The 12,381-nt window shown below is 35.1% G+C and overlaps 1 protein-coding gene across 1 annotated transcript in view; it reads right to left on the bottom strand.

The window, feature by feature from the left end:
• Window positions 1-12,381, bottom strand: part of epb41l4a (erythrocyte membrane protein band 4.1 like 4A) — a 126,595-nt gene that overhangs the window by 112,392 nt on the left and 1,822 nt on the right. The window lies entirely within an intron of this gene.

The raw sequence follows: 12,381 nt of genomic DNA, 5'->3' as shown, positions 1-12,381 counted from the left end.
CATGGCCTCCTAATAAACCCCATCTATGAATTGGCTTCATCACTCTTCTCCTCCCAACTGATAGCTGGTGTGTGGTGGGCATACTGGTGCACTATGGCTGCCGTTCCATCATCCAGGTGGATGCTGCACATTGGTGGTGGTGGAAGAGAGTCCCCATTAAATAGTTAAGTAAAGTGCTTTGAGTGGAGTGTCCAGAAAAGCACTATATAAGTGTAAGCAATTATTATTATTATTAAATTGTATGATTCTATTCAGGAATTCTTTATAGTTTCATGTTTTGAGACAAATCTATAAAGGAAGTACTCTTATTTTCCATATCCTACAAACAATGCATGAAATAGCTGCTTGAGGATACCTAATACCAAATGAAGCAGTACAGTACAAATCAAAGCAATGATCTGCTCTGAAAAATACTGATTTCGAGAAGACACTCCAAGTAAGAACAAATATTATAGACAGACAATTCAATGTGGTGAGAAATCTGCAGACGTGGAAGAGAGTGCAAGAGTTTAGGAGGAAGGAACAGAGAACTCACAAACAGGGGTTAAAAGGTTACTTACACACCCTTGTGGGTGCTAGTGATGTTCAAGATAGGGGTGAGGTTATGTATTTGGAAAATGTTTACAAATTCTTTGTTTTCTAATACTAATATTTTCCCAATTGAGGAAGATGAAGTTAACTTAATTCAAATTCTAAAATTGAAGAAGCTTCTGATTTCAGTTAATCATAACAACTAAGTTTAAATGAAAATAATATGTCAAGTGCAAAGGTTGGTCAACTGTTCTTATTTTGAACGGAACTGAATGCTTCTGAAAGGAGGCCAAATAACTCAATCACAGTAATACTGACTGAATTGAAACATATTTTAATAAAGCTCCAGGTGGTTTGTCTGCCACAGGTCTCACTGGTGGAGCACTGCTTTCAGAATACAGCAAGGACTTGGTCAGATAATGTGGAAGAAAGGTTACCTTCACCTAATTCACCTGTTCAGTAGATGTTGATTTAGCTGTCCAGATGGCCAGTGGTAGTCAGTACCAGCTTCACCTTTTTTTAGGTTCAGCAGTACCAAGGAAAGTGAGAAGCTTGATACTGATCCCTAAGCTATTCTTGGAGTGCAAGAGGCAATATTTGTTAAGTAAACATTGTGTTCTCTGAATTTTATAGAGGAAAAATAATTTCCACTACTAAATTAAAAATGGTCTTATATCAAAATAAGAATGAATTTAATGTTGCAATATTAAAATTACATTTCAAAATGTCAAACATTTCTACCATTACTATGTTGTAGTAGTGTAATTAATATTAGTTAGCAGATGCAATTTGCATTTTCTTCCAGCTATATCATATACACATGAAGTTAAAATCTGGCAAGGACAACCAAATTTTCTCGATATGATTTAGCTAAGTAGTCGAATAGATTAACCATTGACAATGGCTGCCAATTTTTAGGCTGTAAAATGTAAAGTAAGTAAGATACAATATAATATCTGTGCATTTTTCAATTTTAGTAGGAAAGACCCAGCACCATATTAAACCAGCTATGCATTCTCTATTTTGACATTTTAAAACAGGACAGGATCAACATATGGATCACAATGTGTATCAGTACATTCAAAATTAAAATGCATATCACAATATTTGCTTTTCTGCACTGACCTATAAATAGAGGAGACATGCAGAATCCTGCAATACATACAAAGGCCCATCTGTTCCTGTTATCATTAACAATTAAAAGCGAATGAGCAACCCGATCTTTCTGACAGCCTTTTGTACAGAGCACAGAACTGGAGGAGATAAATGGCACAAAGGGGAACACGCTCATGCCAGAAACCCAACAGCAGCAGCAAAGAGTCGATGGAGAGGTGGTGGGGGTAAGGGTCAGAGCTGTTTGCATGTGAGGGTCAGAATGAATGCTGGCAAGCATCACAAAGAGAGTCTTGCTGTCTGGCACAGGACCACGAGTCCACGACCACGACAAATAAAAAATACAAATGGAAAACAATAACAGCAACTTCTTAATGGGTTAATGCAATGTCATTAATAAACAAGTGCATTTGTCCTGCACCAGTTGTACAGTAAGTGGCTATCTGGTACTTCTGCACTTCTGTACTTCATACAGATTAAATGCCCATATCTCATATGCACATTTGAGATGTATAATGCATACAGTACAAACCGTTTTAGGAAGAAATAGATTACACGTAAGTTAAATACATTACTATGATCAGATATTGAGACAAACGTAATATAAAGCTTGTAATCTGATTACACTAGCTGTCAATTATTTTTAAGACAACATTTCTGGATTACTTTTAGAAAAGAAAAACAACACATAAGAAAATTATAAGTGGCCCAAGGCTCAGTTTACCAGTAGAAAAGCAGCTGTTCTCCACTGCTGTTATCTGATGAGTTGAAAAGCAGAACATAAACCACACAGATTACTATACAGCTCAGTGGCAGGTCTGGGATTCACCTAACTAGTGTGAAGCACTGTCTTCTTTGTACAACTGACCAATAATTAGTTAGCAGAGGAAGACAATATAGCTGCCATATGTAGAAGCAGCTGCCATATACTATAACGGACCTATCACAATACATTATATCAATCACAGTTGTGAGGAAAAGTTTGTGAAACCTTTGGAATCATCTGTATTCCTGCATTAATTGCTCCTGTAGTGTGATCTGATCTTCACCTTAGTCTAAATAATAGATCAACACAATCCCACAATTTGTATTTTTCATGTCTACACTGAACACACTGTTTATCATTCATTGTCTATGTTGGAAAAAGTATGTAAACCTTTAGGATAATGAGTTCTATTAAAAGGGGTAATTGGAGTCAGGAGTTCCAATCAATGAGATTACAATCAGGTGTGGGTTGAGGTGCCCTGCTCTATAAAATAACCCACAAAGTTTGATTATCAACAGTCTGTTCTACACAACAATGATTTGTTGAAGTGAAACATGCCCCAAACAAAAGAGGTTTCAGAGGACTGCAGAAAAAGAGTTGTTGGTCATAAGGCTGGTAAAAGTTTTACGGAAGCATTTCTAAAGGATTATGCCTTCGTCAATCCACAGTCAGGCAGTGCCTACCTAGTGCAGATAGTCAGATAGTGCCTACAAATACAAATGGATACAAATGGAAGAAATTTAGCAAAACCATTGTTAAACTTGTGGTTGTCCAACAAAAATCACTGCAAGAGCAAGCCATACAATGCAAAAGAAGGTGACAAAGAACCCTAGGGTAACAGCTAAAGATTTGCTGGTGTCTCTTGCACTGGCTAGTGCCTGAGGTCATGAGTCTACAGTAAGAAAAGTGCAGAATAAGAGTGGTGTGCATGGGTGGATACCACAGAGGGAACAACCGCTCTCTTAATTTTGCCATAGACCACCTGGACGTTCCACAGCACTACTGGAACAGTGTTCTGTGGACAGATGAGACAAAAGTTAAACTTTTTGGCATACTGTAAATAAGCAATGTTATTTTTGTAGGGAAAAAAAACACTGTATACCAACAAAAAACCATAAAGCATGGTGGTGGAAGAATCATGAGAATCTGTTTTGACACCTCAGGGCTGGATGGCTTGCAATCATTGAGGGAACAATGAATTCCAAATTTTATCAGCATATTCTACAGGCGAATGTTAGGGTATCTGTGACCTGAAGCATAATAGAAGTCAGGACTTTAATAGAATCTTGACTTTAACTCAATTAAAATATTATAGCGTGACCCGAAGCAAACTGTTAATGTAAGACACCCAGCAAAATATCAAAATATAGGCCAAAATACCTCCAAACCAATGTACAGGACTGATCAACAGCTACAGTAAATGTTTCATTGAGGTCATTGCTGCTAAAGGAGGTTCCACCAGTTATTAAACCTATAGGTAGGATACTTTTTCCAGCATAGACAGTGAATGTTTAAACAATGTGTTCACAAACTTTTTCTCACCACTTTAAATAATATGATTCACATATGAAATAATTATCAAAGATACTTTGAAATTATATTTCAGATTTTGTTTTAGACTTGTAAAAAGTTCTAGAAGACAAGAAGGATGATTTACTCAATTTCAGATTTTCAAGGACAGCTTTCATTTTAAAATCACTGTTAAAATCACATCTTGTCACTGTAAGACGTTTGATCCTTACAAGCCATATTTTCCCTGGACTGTGCAATGTATAGTGAAAATGGTTATATTATAACTTGCATAGTTCTACTGGGAGTTACACACAGGGAAGACTGCAGTATAATGTGCCCACAGCTTCAAAGCAGTCCATGACAGGGCACAAACTCACAATGACATTTTAGAGAGACAACAATGAACCTAGCACCCAGAGAAAACACACGCAGGGAGAGACATGTAAATTCCACATAGGAGACATATCAGCCTGAAATCAAACTTGATGTCACCCAATGTCAGAGAGGCAGCAGTGCTAACTGCCATAACAAACTAAAAGAAAATAAGAAAAAAATAATTCCAAACAACCTCATCAACATAGTACTAAAACATTAGTTTCTAGGAAAATAATTAAACAATTTAACTAAAATACTTACACATCTACTTCTATGCAAAAGAAAAGCATGGAAAATGGAAAAGAAAAGACATCTTCATAAAAATTTAAATTGGACAGCAAGCACTTCCTTTCTCCTTCAGTCCTCAATTACTATGCTGGAACCTGACCTGAGTAATATCACAGTGGTGACAAACAAGCAATGGTGCTTATTCATAAACTGTTTACTTTGCCTAATTTATTTTTTTAGCTTCCAAATGTAAAATACCTAAACCTCTAACAATAAAGGTAAACATAATGCACGATAGCTCATAATTGCCAGCTGTTGAATGAATTGATTAAATTCATGTTTGTATTCTTTTATTTTCGAATCTTTATCTTTAGAATGCTGAAGGAAATAAATTTACTCTGAACAGTAAAAGTGGATTTATTCTGTGCTATCTTATGAATATACTTTTGTGTATACTCTTATCTTATGTGTAATATTTTAGACTGTTCTCGCAAGTCAACAGTTACAAAGCAGAGAGAGATTATGGCATTTGTTTATTTTACACATGAAAAGCACCTACAGGAGACTAGACTAAGTTAATTAACACCCAGCTATAATTTGTTTATATTAACCATCACAACAGCAATGTTTTCTCCTAATTCTTGGTTAGCCCTCCTTTTCACAGATTACATCTGTCACAACTGTTTCAACACAGAAAGAATTTCAAAGCCTATAAAAAGCACAAGATATGTTCCCCTTGCAACTCTACTCAGAACTCCACTTCAGACACAGCTAGCCTTCAGCTAGCCTTATAATACTTATGTTGCAATATTTGATTTTTTAAAACAAAATATAGTCATAAATGATTGTCAATAGGTTTCTTATTTTTACTGATAGTAAAAACCTTCAGTTGTAGTTGTACATTTTGTGATGAAAACTCAGAAACATGAAGCAAATGAGATTTAAATTGCATGCTGAACATGAAAACTGGTGATGTGAAATGCTGATGATTTCTCTGTGCAAAAAGGAGGAAGTCAGACAGTATCTTGAACCAGGTGCAAGCAGCATTGTTTCTCCTCTTAGACATCCTATGAAACATTAAATGCCCAAAACATTATAGCATTATACCAGTTTCCCCAGTATTGTAACAGTCTGTTGAAAACAGTGTCCTCCATTGGATGAAATATTAAACCAGGCTCCTGATTACCTGGTCATTAAAGATCCTGTGGTAGTGTTTGTAAACATAAGGGTATTAACCCTAGTGTCACAGCAAAATTCCACTCTGGGCTTGCACAATCTGACCTATCTAAAGGTGAAGCAATTTTTCACTCCTCCTGATCTTAGTAGTGGGGATATGTAATAGCTGCGACACATCAGAGGTGGAAGAATTGGGATGCCTACTATATGTGGTTTAGGATTATTTGAGATGAAAAGAGCTATATTTAAGGATCATATATCATATCTATAAATGCTTCACTAACATCACTAACATCAATAGAAACTCAGATGATCATAAAATGATTAATAGAACATGTGTTAAACCCCTTTTTTATACAGCTTAACCTGAACAGTTATGCATTTACTTTTCTTAAATTGTTTGTCTCTCCTGTGGTGCTCTTGGTTAAACAATACACTTGCAGGAACTTTTATATGATCCCCAGTGGCTGGATTGCACTAGATGAAGACATCATCTTTATGAGGACATTAGGGGTTAATGTGTTTCCTCTGAGCTCTATAACCCAAGAATCATAAAGCCTTAGTCACAAATCTTATTGAATAAAAAATGCAATTGTGAAGGGTATTCAGTAAAGTATGGAGTTATTCAATTAAATATGTAGAATCTTGCCAAATTACAATAAGTAATCCAAAAACAATGGAACTATTCACATTTTCTCACAGTACTTCAATGTTGTAGCAATAACATTGGGCCCTGCAAAAGACCACACTGTCAGATTTGGATGTGTTTGTGTCCACTCAGTTTTGTGATTAGTATTATGCCACACTTGCATTATTCTTAAGACTGTGTATTTTAATATAAGAGGGTCCTATAATGAAGAATATATATGGAGAATTTGAACAAAATTAGATTATAACTAAAACAGTTCTCATGTTTTTTTCTTTACTCAAATACATACTGTACACAAATTTCCTTTACAACAGTTATGTCTTCACACTCAAATATCTGCAAATCCAAAGTACATTTTATATGCTCTTTTTCTTCATAATATAGCATTTCCTTATCTGTAACACAACAGATAAAAACATAATTTGGACTGAAGGTTGCTGCCTGAAGGCAATATAGGTTCTTGAGTTCAAAAGTATATTGTGTTCCACCAGGGAAATTGAGTTTTTTTCCCCACCAACGTTATAACAGAGATTTTCTTTTTGCACATTTTTAAGTAAAGAGTTAACAGTATTTCCACCAGAAAAATTAGTTCCTGCACACTGTATGATTAATTTGAATAGGAAGTTTTATCGTATCGCTGTTACTGATCATGAAGATCAGCTGTAGACTGTTTACATGACTGAAAATAATATATATATTTTTAATATTGCAAGTTAAATCTGCAATAAAATTCTGTAAGTGCTTTTTGCAGACCAGAGGTTTTCTGTGACCAGTTGTTAAAATAGCTAATGAGTTTCTGTCTCAGTGTCATATTGTTTTCATTAAATTAATTAGGCACACAACAGGGACAACACTCTGCTGATGGGTCCCAACTGTCTTGCTTATGTGGCCTCATCTGTATAGCACTCTACACATTATAGCCCAATTCAAGTTATATGACATTCATTTTAAAATGCAAATCAATTTCTTTTGGGTAATAGGACATTTTATTTTTAGCATTTCCCAGAGGAATAATAGTGACTTAGAACAAGGCAAGGGAGCTCATACAATGACATATGGACACATTCTAAACCTTTGATTGCATTATATTTATAGTATTTTGTGCCCATCTTCAATATATAACCAGCTGTAAAAATATTTAATTTTGGAATTAACACATTTTTAAAAGGTATTACTGTATATAACCTTATATTTTTTTTCTTTTTTGCCTAGGTCTCCAAGCCTGGGAAATAAAATGGCCATACAATGACCATTTCTGTGCTGTTTATTTTCATGGGTTCAACGTCACAATTTGATACTTGGTGATGCTGATGATTAACTATAATTTTCTCTATAGCTACCATCCAATATATCCAATGGATTATTTTCTCAGAAAGAAATGTGTTTGTACAACTAGCAATCAATCCAGAACAATTTCCCAACAGATAAGTTTCACACTAATTAAAAAAGAATGACAGGATTTTAATGATCCATTACCATTTCGTTCAAAACGTTCCATGACACTTGAACATCTGTAATGTTTTCTAAAAATGTTTAAAATAAAACTATGAAATAACTGCAGAGGAAGATACACCCATGTTTACAGTATGAAAGATTCTGCATTTTTCCAAACCCTGTGGTAAAAACATATTGCAATTATAGAGCATACAATGCAACCAGAATATTAAAGGGTCATCTCACACGATATAGAACACTCTATGCCTTAACACTGCAAAATGCTATTCCAAACTTTATTTATTATTTTCAAGCTACGACTAAAAAGAAAATGGAGAATTAAATTAGACTATGCTCCATCCTCAGCTTTTATGATGCATACAAATGACAATTAAAAAAATAGAATTGTCCTGTTACATTTTAACAGGATAAAAAGACTACAGATTACAAAACCGCAAAACCTAAAACTATTAAGCACATGCCAGTGATATCATTTGTGCCTGGCAGTGTAGAGACTATAAGAAAACACCGTCCCAAACAGACACAGTTGGATAGTTCTCTATCATTACAGATCGAACTACACAATGTGAAAACACCTTAGGTATGACATCCTACTCAGGTTTTGTAATAAAGCATTCTGGATGAATAAAGAACAACTTGAATATGTGATTTAGTTCACCACTATAATAAGTAAGTGAGGGACAAATTATGGATGGTTTGCTACCAATAGTTTAGTTATAATTCTAGCTTGACTAACAGATATTATGGATCAAGTGATAAGAGAACATAAGAAAGGATATAAACAAGAGGAGGCCATCTTGATTCTTTTGTTGCTAGTAACTAAGTGATCAATGGATCTCATCCAGCTGTTTTTTTAAAGAAGCTTCAACAACTTCCCTAGTCAAAAGTACTCAACTTTTGACTTCTGGTGTATTTTATCAGACCTGCATGGTATGTCTTGGACAGTGATATAAATGCAGACCCCAAAACATCTGGTAGCTTAGACTTGTGCGTTATTATAGGTGGGAAGCAAGACAGTTATGTAAAAGACATACCAGGAAAATGGAAGCGCAGGAAGATAAGACAATTCCTATCTTTAAGGAATTTGGTGGGGTGCTTATTAAAATAAAGTTGTAACTTCTTTAAACTGGTTATTTTCAAACATAAATGTTAAGAAAGGTATAGCAATATATCATGTTATTGACACATATATTCCACTCATTGTATATTAAGAGCCCTTGGTGTTAAAACTAAAAAAACTAATCTAGTGCTTAATATCAAAGCATATTGATTTTTCTGTCCAGAAAGAAATTTTCAACAGGTTAGATTGCATCCAAAGAATGAAAGCAGAAATTAAAAATTGGAATGAAGTAGTCACAGGTAATGCATAGCAAACTGATGATACTAACAGATACCTTTATATATTAAAGATATTTGATTATTTTCCCTGGAAGTACGTACTTGCCTTCACAGAACCACAACTGTATTTCCTTAAGAACCCATCAATAAAACTTATACTCTGTTGGCGGTTATCTCTCACTATATTAATCCTTGCCTCTTGTATTATTTATTTCCACTGGGAGAGTCCCATTTTTCCTGTATGACAAGGAAAAATAATGACATGAAAAGAGCAATAAAAGTCTTCAATCACTTTTATTAATCTCAATATTGGTTTAATTATTTTTGGCATTGATTTGTCATCTGAAATTGTGAATTATTTGCAAGTAAGAACACACTATTAACAGCAAAACATGTTCCATCAGCTGAGAATCACAGAATTCACCATGAAACATCAAACACATTTTGGAATATTAAATATAAGGAAATTCAAATTTACTCCTTTAGCTCCAAACAAACTACTGGAGTCAGTGCTCTTTTTGAAGGGTAGTGATTATCACAACAAATTATGTCCTAATACTAATTTTACAGAAAGCTGAGGTGCATACTTTGATTCCTGAGGTGGTAAAGGAAATTTGCCATGATAAGATTTTTATCATATAAAAAGCTAAGAATTTGAGTTACAAAGAAAATATTAAGTAAAGGGAAAGACAAATACAGACCAGTAGACCACAGAAACAGAGCTGTTCTTCTGTAAGTAACTGTACAAGTATATGTATTTTATGCTCATGATTAAGGTTACATGCACAAACTGATCCAAGGATTTCATCAAACATTTATTGAATGAAACCAGGGAATCAGCTTCAACACCATGGCTGAGTAGCTTGTTCCAGACCACCACAAACCTAGAAATCAGTTTTAAATGCACTTTCCTGTGGTTCATGTTTCACTGTTGGTTCTAAAGAACTCCATTGGTTCGGCTTTTTCAATTCCTTTATAATACTTAAATCGGATCCCCAAGTAGTCTTCTCAGTTCGATTCTTTTAGCCTGTCAGTGTAGTACATTCTTTCAAACCCCAGAAGAGGCTTGTGATGTGGTGACAAGAATTGTACACAGTATTGTAACTGAGGTACAATTTTAGCATAACATCATTTTATTCAAATTTCTACTTAACTTGACCAACTTAGCAAGTTGGCTGGTTTAATAACCAGTATAAGAATTTATTACATTTAAGTGTTCGGTCCAATAGTTATTGCAACTGCCTCAGAGTTCTTGCGTCCGAAGTTAATTCTGGCCTTACCTCCTGCTGGGTTAATTAATGTCTTTATGTTGCTTTTGCACCTAAGTGCGAGTCCTGTAATGGACTGGCATACTTTATATGGTGTAGTACTGTCTTGAGCTCTATGCCTTAGGGTAACAATGATCCTAACTAGCAAAAAATATATATATTTTTAATAAGACATTGATGGATCATCCATCCATTTCCTAACCACTTCAACCAATTCAGGGCCGAGCTGGAACCAGATCTTACAGGAATAGTGGGTACAAGTTGGGAAAGACCCTGAACAGGACATCAATCCATTAATTGATTATATACAAGCATTTAAGTGCAACTTATGATATTAATATCTGAATTTTCCTTCTCTGCAGAAGGTGTATAAAAACCCTAGAACTACCTTTATCTGACCAAAACACCTGTGCACAGTCCTTGTGCTCCATGGCTTATGTGCCTTCTGTCCACACTATCTTTCATGTGCATATAGTGTCAGGAAACCAAACATCATTTCTTGATTAACATTCTTTTAGTCTTTTTGACTGTTCAGTCAGATAAGGCAAGTATAGAAGCTCTCTCAGTGAATTGCACAGCTTGGTCAATGGTTGTAAGTGTCTTATAATGAGAAGGTTGGTACGCTCATGAGAGCTTGAGGAAGGAAAGAATTTAATAACTTTTTTTTTCTCATCTTGGTATTTTCACAATATGCTGATGACCTGGAGACCCATCTATACAACATCAAATTTGACTAATTTGAGTGATCAAGAGTACACCATTTAAGGATTTGAACTTACTGTATAACTCTCCCATTTAGAGTCAAGATCACTAATCAGTACACCACAATGTTAGCTTGTAAGGAGCAAGTACTCCCACTACACAGATGAGGTGAAGTGAGAAATTAAATTACCGCACCAATTGAATTAGGGAGGAAATTTAGGAAGGCCAGATTGTGCAGATACAAAGTGGAATTGAGCCAGTACACCAGATTTAACATCCCTGATTTTACGAGAAATGCTATGTGATCTCCAGTGTCCATGTAGTTGAAACCTTGGAATATAACACATGGACACTAGACAATTTTGCTGGTCTACTTACATCTGTTTTTTCTTAAATCTCCCATCCTATTACCTGCCCAAGCCTTATTTAGTTTCTAAGACCTGATGGAATCAGGCTACAAGGTGATATTGTTACCAATACAAACAAATCATCAAAACTCACCACTGCTAAAAAATAAACGTGAACATCCAGCTATTTATACCATGGATCACTATGCCACTCATTTTCATATCATAAATTACAGCTGTTGGAAACAGAATGTAATGTACTTAAGTGTTTTAATGATGAGAGAGCATGGAAGGGGAGAAGTTAACATGGTACGTTCTATACATCAACTATTGGGAGCTCTTATAAATCCATTCTCAAATAATTACTGGGCGTGCACAGCTTCACCCATGAGAAGCATCTAACATGTGATTAACAGATAGAGCCAATAAAAACAAACACGCAATGTTGACTACTGACTACTCATCAAATTTAATGATGTAATGTTCTTGTTTGTCTTGGAAAGGGACACTAGCCAGTGTTATTTAAGACACACACAAAAAGAGGAAAAAAAAAACTTCATTAGATATTAGTGCCCCAAGGCAGTGACAAAGACTGTGCTCTTTGGTACAACAAATGCTCATATCAAATTAACAAAAAAAGTATTGATTCATAGCATTATCATATACCATACCATAACACACCTTAAAACAATATCACCAGCTACTGGCTTTCAAGATTTATAGGTTGAATACCTGCTCATGAAATGTACTCCCTAGGTGTGTATTTGTCTGATTTTGTCTCTGAACACATACTGTATTTAGACAAACTGTAATACCAAAGCTTGTCTGGATCATCCTTCTTCATTAAATTCTGGATGCAACCTCAGTGGAAGGACTTTCTCATCATAGCACCAGTCAACATACTAGAGAACCATTGTCAAG

Source organism: Atractosteus spatula, chromosome 3 (genome assembly GCF_055471065.1).
Source record: "Atractosteus spatula isolate fAtrSpa1 chromosome 3, fAtrSpa1.hap1, whole genome shotgun sequence".
Lineage (NCBI taxonomy): Eukaryota > Metazoa > Chordata > Actinopteri > Semionotiformes > Lepisosteidae > Atractosteus > Atractosteus spatula.
This window is presented reverse-complemented; position numbering and strand designations above follow the sequence as displayed.